The sequence below is a fragment of the Engraulis encrasicolus genome, chromosome 10 (genome assembly GCF_034702125.1).
Source record: "Engraulis encrasicolus isolate BLACKSEA-1 chromosome 10, IST_EnEncr_1.0, whole genome shotgun sequence".
NCBI lineage: Eukaryota > Metazoa > Chordata > Actinopteri > Clupeiformes > Engraulidae > Engraulis > Engraulis encrasicolus.
Genome location: NC_085866.1, coordinates 43,966,643 through 43,981,642, shown reverse-complemented (window position 1 = coordinate 43,981,642; position 15,000 = coordinate 43,966,643). Strand labels below are relative to the sequence as shown.

Genomic DNA, 15,000 nt, shown 5'->3' with positions numbered 1-15,000 from the left:
GGAATTTTCCCAAAGTATCGGAATTTTCAAAGGACTGATATTGAGTCAGGTGTAATGTTAATTTGAAGTCATAACACTTGCATATTAGTTTTCAGGATGGGATTGTTACTTTTTTACTTGATACTTTCACTTATGAATTGGTTTCCTGTTCTTCTGACTTCCTTTTCTGACCAAATAGTCATCTTGGGCCTACCTCAAGTTGAAATTCATGCATATATGAGGTTTTGGTATTGGATCGGAGTAGTATCGGTATCGGCAGATATCCAAATTTAGATATCGGGATCGGATCGGAAGTGAAAAAATGTGTATCGGTGCATCCCTAAAACCAACCACCCCCCAAACTTCCCAAACACACACACACACACACCCTTCCACAAGAAGTCCTTCATCTCTTTATCAGAGGCAAGTAAAACGGAAGAAACACAACACAAGAGGAAAAGGCGCAGACTGCCTTTGTTTATGAAAGCTCACAACAAATAAGAAATGCACGCCGTTTCGGATTTATTGTCGGTCGGCTAAATTAGACTTGATGTGTTAAAGACAGAGGGCGTGTTCTGTACGCATCTCCTCTGCGCAGCTCCTTCGCTGCAGGTTTTGGTATGAAACCAAGGGCGATCAAGGGGGGCATGGGGGAACGTTTGTAGAAATAGATATACACGTATAGTACACTAAGTAGAGTGTTTGTAGCTCCCCTGTGAATCCCTCCTTCAATACCCCTACTAGCTCTCAGTGTAAAGGCAAGGTCTAGTGATGGGCCCTGGGGTGGTTCAGGAAAAAATGGCTGATTCATATTTTAGCCCGGAGCTTTGGCCCCGATGCCTTCCCAGTAAGTGGGGCGATGAGGCTCCTGCGGCCATTAGCCTGAGGGTGATGACTGGCATCAAAGAGGACTGCCAGGGGTCTAAAAGACCCACTCTGGGTCCTGCATCTCAAGCCTGCAGTGCTGGAAAATGAGGGGAAAGACTGAAGGCTTTAGGAGAGAGAATAAGAGGCTACTTGGCTCAAAATCTCTGCGTCTGCTCTTTCTTTCAAGGAAGAAGTGGCAGTAGTTGGGTTCTGGAGACATGGCTCTTGTAAAAAAATGTGCTGTTACCAGAAGTCTTCATGTATTACTTAAGACTCTGTGCCATGTCGTAGTAGTGTTTGACTATAGTAGTAAAATGTTTCCACCGACTTTTCCAGTGTTTGAACGGTGCACAGGCTATGGTTCTTACTGCACGTGTTGGCGTTGAAGAGATTGACGTGGTGCGATTGGCGTTTTTTATTGGGGAGGCAGTCACACCCTAAAAAGTGAACTTTAGAGCTGAAAAACTTTTTTGCAGAGCTCGAGGCAAGTCGAGAGAGAGAGTGATAGAGAGAGAAAGAGAGGGAGAGAGAGAAAGAATGAGAGAGCAAGTGATTGACGTTGAGAAACGAGAGTTTGTGCTCTCCATGACTCATATTGTACCCACCTCAGGCGCTATATTTCAGGAGTTACTCAGACTGCACTTGATGGGCGAGGAGGGGAAAAAAATCCTATTGCCGGATTGTTGCCCTGTTACAAGGGGCAAGTTCCAACACAAGCAAATAGGTCTGCGCTGACTGATCGTAGAAAAAAATGTCATCCCATCTTTGGCACTTGCCAAATATTTGTTGAGTATAGTGATTGTAGGGCGGGTGTTTGGTTGACCTTTCACATAAACTCACTGTCTGACTTTTAATGGGAGAACTTTTTTCTCCTGACTCTTCCATCCACATGCAAAAGAGCTCCAACATCAACAAACAGCTTTTGTGTTTGGTCTGTTAAGTGTAGTTCTCAATTTAGGTTCTACCTTACCAAAGTCTCTTTGCCCCAATGCATAGTCTGTAGGTCAATGGAAGTGGACGGACTTCACACGCCACAGCCATTCTAAGCCCTCAGGAAATGAAAGGGAATCCTCTCAAAATTCCTGCTTGAAAATTCCCGCCTGCCTGCCTGCCATCCATCCCACAATCCTCTTCCTGCTCCATAAAGCTGTAGCCCCGCCCTCGCCCAGGTAGGTAGGTCAGGTAGGTGCAGGCTCACCTTATCTGCAGAGAACATCCGACAGCGTGGTAAATCAGTCATGCCTTTTCCCGGCGCTGCACCGTGTCGTGCAGGTCGGTCTGACCTCTTAAGGAACATCCCACCTGGGGGCTAGCGCCTCTCTTCATGGGTCAGATCGCAGGCAGGTGCATACGCGCATGGAGCACACAAGTATCCCATGAAGGCATTGCTTTCCTAAAATGGCCTGAAAACGTCCTTGCATGAAGGAGGAGGAGGAGGAGGAGGGAAAGGAGCCCTTCCCATCTGACTTTGGTCGCCAGTGCGTTTTGGAGGGTGGGGGTGAGAGAGACGTGGGAAGGGGGGATGGGGTTTTGAGCTTGAGTTGCGAGGCTTTGCCATGTTTGATTTTAGTTGGCTGTAATTTAGCTGCTTGGACGGCAGCAGTGGAAACATGGCTTAATTTGGAAGCCATGAGGGCTTTTGCACATATTTACTCCTTCAGGAGGGAGAGAGAGAGAGAAAAAAACGAGCTTTGTTGTAGGCCTACTTTGATGGATTATTTGAGATGTCTAGCTGTGTTTCCATGATGTGGTGGTGACACAGGCAGGCATGTCGAGACTTGAAGGCGTGACAGCTGCCTCAACTTTAAGGCCTAGAGTGCTAGAGTGCTGCACAGGAGTGTTGAGGGGCTAAACCACAACCGGGTTTGCAAAGTTTGCATGTACAACCCATGCAACCTGCTATCTATGAAACCAGCACTTGTAGAGGGGAAGGGGTGTTGAACTGTGTGACATCTGTGTTTCTCCTGGCCTTTCTATTCTTTCACTGTCTTTTGCTGCCTCTCTATTTTTCTCCCTCTGTCTCTCCCTGTCTGGGTTTCTCTGTCCATCTTGTGCTCTCTCCTTCCCTCCAGCATTGTCTTGTTTCTTGGTGTTTTCCCCCAGCTTTGTTTTGTTTTGTTCAGAGGGTGGCAGACGGAATGCACTCGGGCTCCTGGTTTACAATGTGAGACAGATGACCTGGCTTTGAGACTGCAGGTTGACCCTATCGGGAGTAGGTATGGGGTTGAGGCAGGAAAGCCAACATGGGGTGGGACAAAGGGGTCAGGTTTCCTGGGCCCGAGGATGAGGGAGGAACAGAATTGGGTCCTCATTATGTTGTATGTATTGGGTGAAGGGGCCCTCTCAGATGACTTTTGTCCTGGTCCAGGCCAAAGCAGCCAGTAGCCCTGCGTGGGGATGAGGGTGTGGAGAACAGTGGAGAGAAGTGGAGATGGAGGTGAAGACGGGGAGGAGGGGGGGTAGCAGAGTGACCAAGTCAGTTCAGTTCTCAGGACCTCGTCCTCGTAAAGCCCAGCCCACTTTGGTGAAGGGGAAAAGGCAATCCACAGGTCACAAAGATCCATAAAGAAAAAAAGGGGGGAAAAAAACAAAGATGGCTGCCAGCAGTTGAGCTCCACATCAAGCCTCTTTCTTTTTGTCATCAAAGATTTCTCTGATCATCAAAGGCCCTTGTTCTTCCTCTCCTTACCTTTGGCTATGGCCGCGTGTCAGCATGAAAGCGATTTTTTACTTTGTGATAAGCATGCAAGAAAGAAGATCGCTTTGGAAACGATGTGACACAGAAATAAAAGCGAGTTGAAATATTGATGAATGTCGATGCCTTTGTGCGTCTCTTAACCGGGTCATTGTTTGATGTTTGCTTGAGACATACGTACATACTTGTGCAGACTTGTTGAGATGAGCGAATGCACATCCTTTGTGGTTTTCAGTGGATGCAGCCTATCCTATGTGTTTCTTTGTGTGTGTACTAGTGGTTCGCTTTGTGCTCATTGTATGTTGTTCTTAGCTTGCCTTTCTCACCGTTTCTGCCTCTCATCCTCTCCTCTACTCTCCTCTCCTCTCCTCTCCTCTCCTCACCTCTCCTCTCCTCTCCTCTCCTCTCCTCTCCTCTCCTCTCCTCTCCTCTCCTCTCCTCTCCTCTCCTCTCTTTCTTCCCCTCTGTTTCGCTCTTTAGCGCCTTTGCTGTCTCTGTTGATGGAGCTAACTGGCAGAATGCTGGTGGAATCTTGATCAGGGCGTATTTACATGGAGACAATGGAGTGAAGTTCAAGTGATTCCCCCTTCCTTTTCTTTCCCCCTCTCAACCCTTCTCCTCCTTTAACCCTCCTACTCTTTCTCTCTCGCTCTCTCTCTCTCTCAGTTTCTTTTCACCCCGCTTCATGTCACTGCCTCCTTCTTCCTTCTCCTCCTTGCTCTTGGTTCTTCTTGGAGATGGCCCTTCTTCTTTTTACAGGCGGCTGTTCAATGGAGAGAAAAGAATAATTGACCCAGTGTCAGGCTGGGGATGGCCCCTCTACAGTAGCGGAGGCAGAAAGGGCCCAGACCTCATATCAGCGGTAGCAAGAGGGCCTCTCACCCACCAAGGCCAACCCTCCCCACACATACTGTACACACACACACACACACACACACACACACACACACACACACACACACACACACACACACACACACACACACACACACACACACACACACACACACACACACACACACGTGGGCCTCCCACCCACCATGGATGCACACACACACACACACACACACACACACACACACACACACACACACACACACACACACACACACACACACACACACACACACACACACACACACACACACACACACACACACACACAGACACACACACACACACACACGTACCCGTGCACACATGCACACTCACACGGCCATGATGAACTTGGTGGCGCCCGCCCGCTCTCCCCCTGCCATTCAAGTGCACTGTTCTCCATTCAGGGGGAGCCCGACTCCGGCTGTCTTCTGTCTTCTTATCCATCTGTTTCCCTTCAGGCCCCCATTCAAATGAAAAATGAGCCCTTCAAAATAAGACACCCCCTCCGTACACACAAAATACGCACACACACACCCACGCACATACACACGCACACGCACACACTAACGCACACACACACACGCAAGCAAGCATGTACACACACACACAAACACACATACACACACAAACGCACACGCACACGCACACGCACACATACACACACACACACACACACACACACACACACACACACACACACACACACACACACACACACACACACACACACACACACACACACACACACACACACACACACGCACACACAGACACACACAGATCAAATAAGGAGGCCCCATTTCAGATACCCCAGCCCAAATACGGGGAGGCAAGATTGCCGACTGTAGTAGACTGCTGCTGCTGCTGCTGCCTGGGCCGGCAATCCCCAGACGTTTCATATCACCCGTGGAGTGAGTGGTTTGGACTCGCCGCCTTTCTCCCAGTCCTTCAGGCAGGTGTTGTGTTTTTGATTTGGCTGCTTTACTCCCTCTGTCAGCTCGCACGGAGGGCCTGAAATCGTATCTACTGGCCCCCCACACAGACACACGGAGTTGCAGGGTAGCCATGTCATGTCATAGGGGGACAGAAAAGGGAAAGTTGTCTTGGGTCTAGGGTTTGATAGGATTGGGTGGTGGGTTTTTGGTTGTAGGCAGAATTGTTTTTTCATGACATTGTATATATTGGATCTGGGTGGGCATTCAGATGACTTTGTCCTGTGGCCCATCCAACGCTGTCAGTGGCCCTGCTGAACTGAATACTGAGTACCGAGCACTTCCTTGCCTTCCTCCCTTTCCCCAATACAGCATTCTACCCTGAGCAGTGCTTGAGGAGGGGTTTGTCTCTAAAACCCTTACAAATGAATAACAATAATAAAAAACAACTTTCAAGTTTGTGATATGTATGTGTGAGTACATTTTTCTCTGTTTATGAGTGTGCGAGCGCTGACTATTGTATCTACCTCAAGCTGTTTCACCCCCCTTCCAAGTGTTGGTTAATAAAAGAGAAAAGTAGATTTGGTGGAAATGTGATAAGGTCCTATTTGCCGTCCCAGCCGAGGGAATGGAGCACAGCGGGGGAGTCGAAAGACTGAATGTTTTTTCTTTCCCCAGTCAGTTGCCGGCACAGAGTGACTTCTGCAATAAGATTGGGCTCCCTGGAGAAAGCGCTTCTCTTCTCTCTTTTAATCTAGTGTGCCGCTCACTCCTGCGAAATGGGCCGAGAATTGAAATGTTGAAATAACATGAAGCCCGTTCTCTCCATCCTGCTGTCTCTCTTATCATCGTTTTCTCACTCCCTCTGTCTGGTTGTCTGGTTGTCAATTTCTCCTCTTTTTCTCTCTAATCATATCTTTTCATCCTCTCCAACTACCAGCTTGTTGTCTCTGCCTCCCTCCCTCTCTCTCTCTCCCTCCCCCTCTTTTTCTCAATCCCACTTCAACTCTTCAAAACACTCTATAAGCGTCCCAGTTCTCTTGTTTCTCTCCCTCTGGGTGTCTTCATCCCAAACTGGAGTCCACCAATTTGATCGATTTTCCTTCACAACAATGCTATTCCTCCTTCCAAACTCTCCTTGACCTTGTCACCTCCCCAGGCTCCTATTAGTTTCATTGCTGAGCTGATATCTGATGGACAATAGCTATGGCTCAGCAGGTGTAAATCCCCCTAACACACCTCCCAGTAGACTCCAGTAGAGAGAGGCCTGTGTAGAGCAGTGTATGCTGATGTACTGGACAATGGCTCTGAGAGGCTCTCCCAGTGTTGCCAGATGTGTCTGATCAAATCCCGCCCCAAAAGGTGCTCAAAAACCGCCAAGAGGCGCTATAGTCCGATGGATTTCAGCAAATTGCATTGATTTCTATGGGCATAAAACTGCAGAAAGAAGGCCAAATGGCAGATTTTTCTCGTTTTTACCCGCAGATGGCCATCCCAAGCAGCCCAATTGGCCGGGTAAATGCCCAATCTGGCAACACTGGGCTCTCCCTGTGCTCAGGCTCTTGTGGATGATGAGATCCCACTCCTGGACCCTCTATGAGCCTCTATTGCTGAACTGATATGCTGGACAATGGCACGTATATGGGCTCAGCTAGTGTAGGACTTCCCAGACATAGCCATGACAAGGCATATTATGCCCCCCAAAACACTGGTAGATTCCAACCTAGACCCCCCTTTATATGGGTCATACCATGTGCTGTGCACTCCCTTTCACAACCATAGTCTACTATGGGACCGTGAGTCAGTGACCCATGAAATATTGAAAATAATAACAATAATACATGTAGTCGTAATGTTCAGAGATGCAATAGGTTATTGTCATGTACTTCTCAACAAATGGGATTACTATTTAGGTTGTTTTGGTTTATTTTGTACTTAAGTCATTCAATATATTTAATCCTTTACTTTGTTTTGCTGTACGGCCCCCTAAGCACCCCCTCGTCGCCCTCCCTCAGGGGTCCCTGGCCCCCACTTTGAAAACCACTGACCTAGCATATGCCACCTCCTCAGGCCTCCCATGAGTCCTGATAGCTGATATCTGCTGGACAATGGCGTTGCGGGCCTCACCTAGTGTAGTGTATGCTCTTGTGGAGGGTAGGGGTCCCAGTTAATGAGGTGAGCCAGCGGTGACAGCGCGGCATGAGAGAATAGAAGAGGTGGGCTGGTCACTCAGAGCGGAAGAAAGGCTAGATTAGTGAGGCCCTTCAACTCCCCTTACATCATGCACGTGCACACACTCGCACAGGCACATGTACACGCACACACATGCATACACGCACGCAGGCAGGCAGGCACGCACACACACACACACACACACACACACACACACACACACACACACACACACACACACACACACCACCACCAAACTCAAGTCCAGTGGCATTGAAGAAGGGCTAGGGCTAGTGTTTGAGAGGTGGGTTTCGTAGGGGGAGTGGATTAAGGCGAGGGACCGCGGTGGCTGTGAAGAATTGCGGCATTGTTGCGGTGCTGCTCATCAAAGCGTTAAGAGTGGTCCGAGGGCTGGCTGAGAGGGGCGAGAGAGAGGACCAGGAGCACAATCCTGTCCTGTTCTCCAGGCTGCCAGCGTTCGCCCCCTGAGCGAGCCTCCACTGCTCTCTGCCGCTCTGCTCCGCTCCGCTCACCCTGGTCCAAGCCCCACTAGGGGCTACTATGGACTAACTCTTCACTCCTCTCCTCAAAATATACGGAGAGGTTTTATGTATTTGGTAAAGTCATTGAGTCTTTGAGACACACACACACACACGCATGCACGCACACACACACACACGCACACGCCCGCACGCACACTTGCTGTTGCAAAAAATATTGTGAAGCTCTTCATTTCATATGTCAGGAAGCAAGGCAAAGGCATCGGAAGGGGAAGCCTCCTTTTTGGCAGCAAGCCCTTAGCCAACATACAGAATTGGGGTCAGTGTCAGATTCAGGAGACATCTCAGAAGCTGGAACATGTGTCCTCTACTAGGAGGCTTGCCAAAGTAAGTTAGATGGAGGCAGGAGCAGTGGTTCTCAAAGTGTGGTCCGGGGACCACTGGTCACGCAAAGAAAGCTTGAGTGAGCTTTGATTTACCTGTATGCAGTAAGTAATTTCCAAGACAAGATAACATAGACATTATTGAAGCATGTGACATTTTTTTTGAACATTTTTACATAAAAGGCTAACCATAGGCCTATCTAAAGTTGTTCGTTCACTGGAATAAGACTAGTATGTAAAATATATATTTTTAAAACAGCATCTTAATTTGCAGCTCTTATAACTTGTTCCATGAGTGGGCCTTCAATTCAGTTGACAGGTGGTCCCTGAAAAAAAAACCTGGGATAAAGTGGTCTTTGGTTCGCAAAGGTTTGAGAAACACTGCGGTAGAGAAAATGGGAATAAGAAGAGGTGGGGCTGCCCTGCTCTTGCACCCACATATCCATGACCGAGGCAGAAGCCGGCATGTCTGCTGATTCGCCATGGGGATTTCTCTCTAAATGGAGTGAAATTATTGCACTGGAAACCCAAAGCTCATAAATCGGTACCTCTCCAAAACTTTTTTTTTGCATGGTTTGAATTCCAGTCATTGCCCTCCTTTGCAGGGATCGCCTCTTGTAATACCTACATACTCATTACATCTATACGGGTCAACAAGGTCATATGTATTTTCTCTACTATGTTGTTGTCAGGCATGTGACGCAACAGCTCGAGGGTTAATCGTATCAGTTGATGTTATGTGTACATTGGGCAACACACACATTCCCACCCTCCTCAATTCTTGAAGCATGAATGAACACTGGTTAATTTTTGCATAATTACCCCATTGTTGAGGACGCCAGTGCCTTTGAAATGAGTTTAGAGTATAATCACATAAGCGTTTTGGCAGTCTTGTTCTTACTCAGCTTGGAGACAAAGTTCAAACACTGCAGCTAGCTAGCGCGCTACAGCTATCTGGCTTCGCCGAAATCGCAAAGGAGGCTTTGAGAGAAAAACATTGTGATACCAACACACGGCAACCGGGTTTTTCACAATAAAAAAACGCAGTGTTAGTGTAACACTTAGCAGGTCGATTTAATATCCTGTGTACTGTATTTGGTCCCAGAATACTCTGTAGGTGTTGAGTTCTCACTGTGTTCCACATTAGCAAAAGCCATTCCATGGATGGTTGGTATTGTGTTTCTATCTCTCATTGCCTCACCTGCCCCCTTTGTCTACTTGGGAGAGCAAATGTGTGGCAGGCTGAGAGGGTTAAGGCCAGATAGTTAGCCAGTTAGCCAACCAGACTTTGTATACTGAGAGCACAAGAGGTTGTAAATGCCTTCATGCACAAACAGAACACGACCCAGGGGTCTTTGATGTGAAGGGGTGCAAAGTTGCTCAATGTTTGACATGGCCATGAGCTGAGGACGACAAAAGACAGAGAGAGAGAGGGACTGCAAAAGACAGAGAGCGAGAGCGAGAGAGAGAGAGAGAGAGAGAGAGAGAGAGAGAGAGAGAGAGAGAGAGAGAGAGAGAGAGAGAGAGAGAGAGAGAGAGATACATTCACGAGACAGACAGCGAGATAGACAGAGAATCAAAAGAGAATGTGAGTGAGAGAGAAGTGAAGAAATAGTGTGTGTGTATGTGTGTAAGAGAGAGGGAGAGAGAATATGAGACAGAGAGAGAGCAAGAGAGAGAGAGAGAGAGAGCGAGAGAGTGAAATGAAGTGAACAGAGAGCTACAGAGAAATTCAGAAGACAGCGAGTGAGAGACAGAGAGAGAGACAGAGAGAGAGACAGAGAGACAGAGAGAGTACAACTGGGGGATGGATACATGACAGAAAAAGAGAGAGGCAGACCAAGAATGAAAAGAGAGTTTGAGTAATTGAGAGATACTGTACATAGACAGTATGTTAGAGAGAGAGAGAGAGAGAGAGAGAGAGAGAGAGAGTGTGCGTGAGAGAGTGGTTGAGCCAGGGAAAGTGAGAGAGCAAAAGTGAGAGAGAAAGAGCGAAAAATAGAGAGGGGAAAAAAAATCTCTCAGGGCTCGGAGCCCTGCATGGCGTCCCTCCATGGGCCTGGTTGTTTTGGCTCAGTCCCCCCTCTGCAACTGCGGGCCAGGCCAGGCCGAGCCCAGAGAGCCAGCCAGCCAGCCAGGCATCATCTGGAAATGTCATTAATGTGCTGTTCCAAATGTCCCCTGGACCGTGTGTTTACTTTTCTCCTAATGTACGAGGGGGTTTTGGGGCCACAAGCTAGGCGGTCCCACAGACACTGCGGTGACAGTGTGAACTGAAACAGCACTACCCCCCCTCCCCCTGCCGCCCCCGCCGCCTCCCTCCCTCTACTCCTCTCTGCTGCAACCAGTCACAGATATGGCTTTCAGGCCGACCAGAACGGAGCCGGTGTCGGTGCTCGCACCAGTTACGTTCGGCACTTAAGTGTTTGTCTGCGAACCGCCAGTGTTCATACCGGCCTCTGAACTTTTTCCGCACGTGACTGTGTTACCCGGATGAACCTGCTTACGACCACGCTGTCGTCACGGTTCGCAGAGAAAGACCTAGTATTTTGCGGTTCATATTGCGAACCAATTTTCCGGTTCGCGAACGCAAATATCTGTGGCGTGAACATGACGGTCGGTTCGCGATTAGGTGCGGGAACGGGCTCCAGCACGGTTCTCAGTCGGCCTGAATGCGCTACCAGTGAGCGAGCTCCTTGCAACGACAACAATAACAACGTAATCTGAACCCCATGAAGCCATCACCACCACCACCACCACCTGACCACCACACCACAGCCAAGGTTAGGCGCATGGACGCCAGTGTTGTGTTTTTCTTTTTGGGATTTATGCTACTGCAAAATTGATCCCCAGGTGAAAATTTGGCCAAATGACAGCGGCGTGTACAGTACACACAGACACACACAGACACACACAGACACACAGACACACACACACACACACACACACACACACACACACACACACACACACACACACACACACACACACACACACACACACACACACACACACACACACACACACACACACACACACACACACACACATTGACACAGACACACACAACAATGAGCCCCTTTGAGAGGGTCCCTCCCTAAAACTTGGCAGTACCTGGTGACTAACCAACCGCAAACCTCGTCCAGGCCTGCACTCAATCAGCAGTTTGCCATACTGTGGGGAATTAGTTCTCTGCCCTTTCAGCGTTGGGGTTGCTTGTAGTGGCCGCTGAAATTGATGCTCAGGGGGGCTATATTTTTTGTCTGGGTTGAAATCTGCCACCACACCACAACACACCACACCACACCACACTAGGGCCTGGATGGATGGGACAACCAACCAAGCCACTATTTTACTTATTTTATGGCTTCTTGGTGTTATTGCAGCTGTCCCTGGTGGTGATGTGTCCAAGTGGGGTGTCACGTTTCTGCAATGAGACTTCATCTTCTTCTACTACTACGTCTTCTATTTCTCCTTCTCCTTCTCCTTCTTCTTCTTCTTCTTCTTCTTCTTCTTCTTCTTCTTCTTCTTCTTCTTCTTCTTCTTCTTCTTCTTCTTCTTCTTTTTCCTCTTCTTCTTATCTGTCTCTGTCTGTCTGTCTGTCTTTCTCTCTCTCTCTCTCTCTCTCTCTCTCTCTCTCTCTCTCTCTCTCTCTCTCTCTCTCTCTCTCTCTCTCTCTCTCTCTCTCTCTCTCCCTCTCTCTCATATGCTTCACCACTGTGGTGATTCACTGCTGGTGGGTGGGTGGCAGTAGGATCCACTCACTAACTCCCCGTGGTCTGACTCTGTCTCTCTCTCTCTCCTACGGCCATTAATCACAATTGTCCCTATTAGTTACAGCGTTGAAAGCTCAGTGAGAGCCGTGCGTGGGCTGTCCTCCAAGGCATGCAAGTAACGTATGCCTGGGGTCGACACCTGTTCAGCGATGACAGAGGGGGGTGTTACGTGGTGGCAGTCATCCAATAAACATTTCCTACAGTTTACGTGTCCCTCGCACTGAATGAATGTCACCTCTGGCCCTGGTTTCTCACAATGACATCCTCCCCCGCCACCCTACCCCCACTTTAACAGGGAATGGGGGGACAAAAGTTTACCCAAATTAACTGACACCCCCTCCTCTTTTTACTGCTGGGGGTGAGGAAGGGATGGTAGGAAGATGAGACAGACTGGGCTTAGAGGGAGGACATATGAGGCCTTTTTTTGAACTGGTAGCCTCTAGTTTTTCCCTCCATTCCTCATTTGGTTGCTGGCTATTTCCCTAATGGAGGCACTGGCATATTAAGGTTCTCCACCTAGGTCACATTAAGTGTAATCTTCCCTGATGATGCTTATTTCCATGACAACAGGGACGCTGACAGCTTTGGCTGGGGCCGGCACACAGTCATCTGAAAGCCCCCCTGCAAAACCTAATTCATACAATTTCAGAATGTACAGAATGTAATCCCCCCCCCCCTCTCCTTGGGCCTGGGACAGCTGACCCCATTGCCCTCCACCCATTGGCTTCCCAGGAGTGGCAGTGGCGCCCCAAAAGGAGCTCTTAAAGATTTCATCAGCCTGTTGGAAATTTTAGACCATTTCAAAGTACTTTTTGAGGGATGACATGGCAGGGGTTTAGTGGGCATAGACTTCCAGGCATTTACAACTGATTAGCTAGGGTATAGCCTTTATTTGTGATGGCCATGCAGAGAGTGTGAACGAGCGTGCGTTCGAACGTGTGTGTGTGCGTGTAGGCATGTATATTTTCTGTTTCTGGCTGTCTTTGCTTTGAGTGGTATGTGTATGGGAATAATGTTTGCAGTCTCATGTCGCATAGTAGTTCATTATTTATGTTAAAATTTTGGAACATGGATGGATTCCCACAGAGAGAGAGAGAGAGAAAGAGAGACAGAGAGACAGAGAGAGAGCAAAAGCCAAAATAGCCAAAGAGTGATACAGTGAAATTGTGTAGGTGAAAGGAGTTAAGGGGATCGTTTTTGTGAGCTTGAGTGAGCCAGCCATTGAGCCTCCTTTTGGACATCATATCCCATAACTTTTATGCAACAATGTTCCAAGGAGCTGATCTATACATTCTGTGAGCCAACGCTGCAGCAAATATACCAAAGACAAGACAAATATCACCATCCCTCCAATCCCTACAGAAATGTATGGCTTGAGAGAAGAGAAGAGAAGAGAAGAGAAGAGAAGAGAAGAGAAGAGAAGAGAAGAGAAGAGAAGAGGCCATTTAGAGAATGCGGATCAATCCGCCGTCACAGTTTGACAGATTTGCCCGCAGTGTCCCCACACAACTCTCCTCCTCTCTCCCTAACACATCCCCCCACCCCCCCACTCTAGCTGTCAGTTCCCGCAGCATGAAAAGCAGTCTTTCAGGGGCCCGTTCGGTATGCTTTCAAAAGGGGCTGCCATGACAGTGACTCCCCGACGCAAGTGCCCTTATCAGTTTCCCATAATCAGATTACGGTGACATCCGTGGGACAAAAAGAACATTGCCTAAACAAAAAAAGAAAAAAGGAAAATGGACGCTTCCGGGATCCTGGCTGGCGCGGACCCCAGAGGGAGAAGGATAATATGATTTCTTGAAGTGGCCGTGAAAAGAAAGCACCCCACAATAATACAACCCCAGACACAGAGGCGCATAGCTTCACTAATGTAGTACGCTCCGCCCGCATCGTCCACATACATACATGCATGCGCGCACAGGGCCTCTACACATTGCATACATTTTGTTCTACACAGAGGTGCATAGCTATATGAAAGTCCACATGCTTCCTTCACATACTACATACTTTGCACACTGACTGCACACATGTACTTCGTCATATCTATCTATGATAGTACCCAAGGAACTTGGAAAATAGCGCTATGAAGGGCTATAAGGGCAGTCATGGGTGAGCGGTTAGGGCGTCAGACTTGCATTCCAGAGGTTGCCGGTTCGACTCCCGACCCGCCAGGTTGGTGGGGGGAGTAATTAACCAGTGCTCTCCCCCATCCTCCTCCATGACTGAGGTACCCTGAGCATGGTACCGTCCCACCGCACTGCTCCCCATGGGGCGCCACTGAGGGCTGCCCCCTTGCACGGGTGAGGCATAAATGCAATTTCGTTGTGTGCAGTGTGCAGTGAACACTTGTGTGCTGTGGAGTGCTGTGTCACAATGACAATGGGAGTTGGAGTTTCCCAATGGGCTTTCACTTTCATGAAAGTGCACATGCTTCCTTCACATACATACATTGCACACTGACTCCACACGTTGTATCTATCCATGATAGCAAGCCAAGGAACTGGAACACTGAAGGCCAATTCCAGTTTCTCCACCTACCTACACCTCCGCACATATTAGCATGCGAGTCTGGCTCCGCCAACCGTAAGTGGTACCTGCCTGCCTGCTCGCCTGCCTGCCTGCCCACCCGCCCGCCCAGGATTTGGCACTTAGGTAATGAGATGCCCGCAGCTGACAAGGCCGCTTGACTGCCGAAAATGCAGAGAGAGGTGATGGGGGGTGCGAGTAGAGGGAGAGAGAGAGAGAGAGAGAGAGAGAGAGAGAGAGAGAGAGATGGATAAAGAGAAATGAGAGAGAGAGAGATACAGAGGTGGCAGA

At 48.7% G+C, this 15,000-nt stretch overlaps 1 protein-coding gene across 1 annotated transcript in view; it reads left to right on the top strand.

The window, feature by feature from the left end:
• The window catches only part of agrn (agrin), a 407,228-nt gene that overhangs the window by 22,948 nt on the left and 369,280 nt on the right, over positions 1–15,000 (top strand). The window lies entirely within an intron of this gene.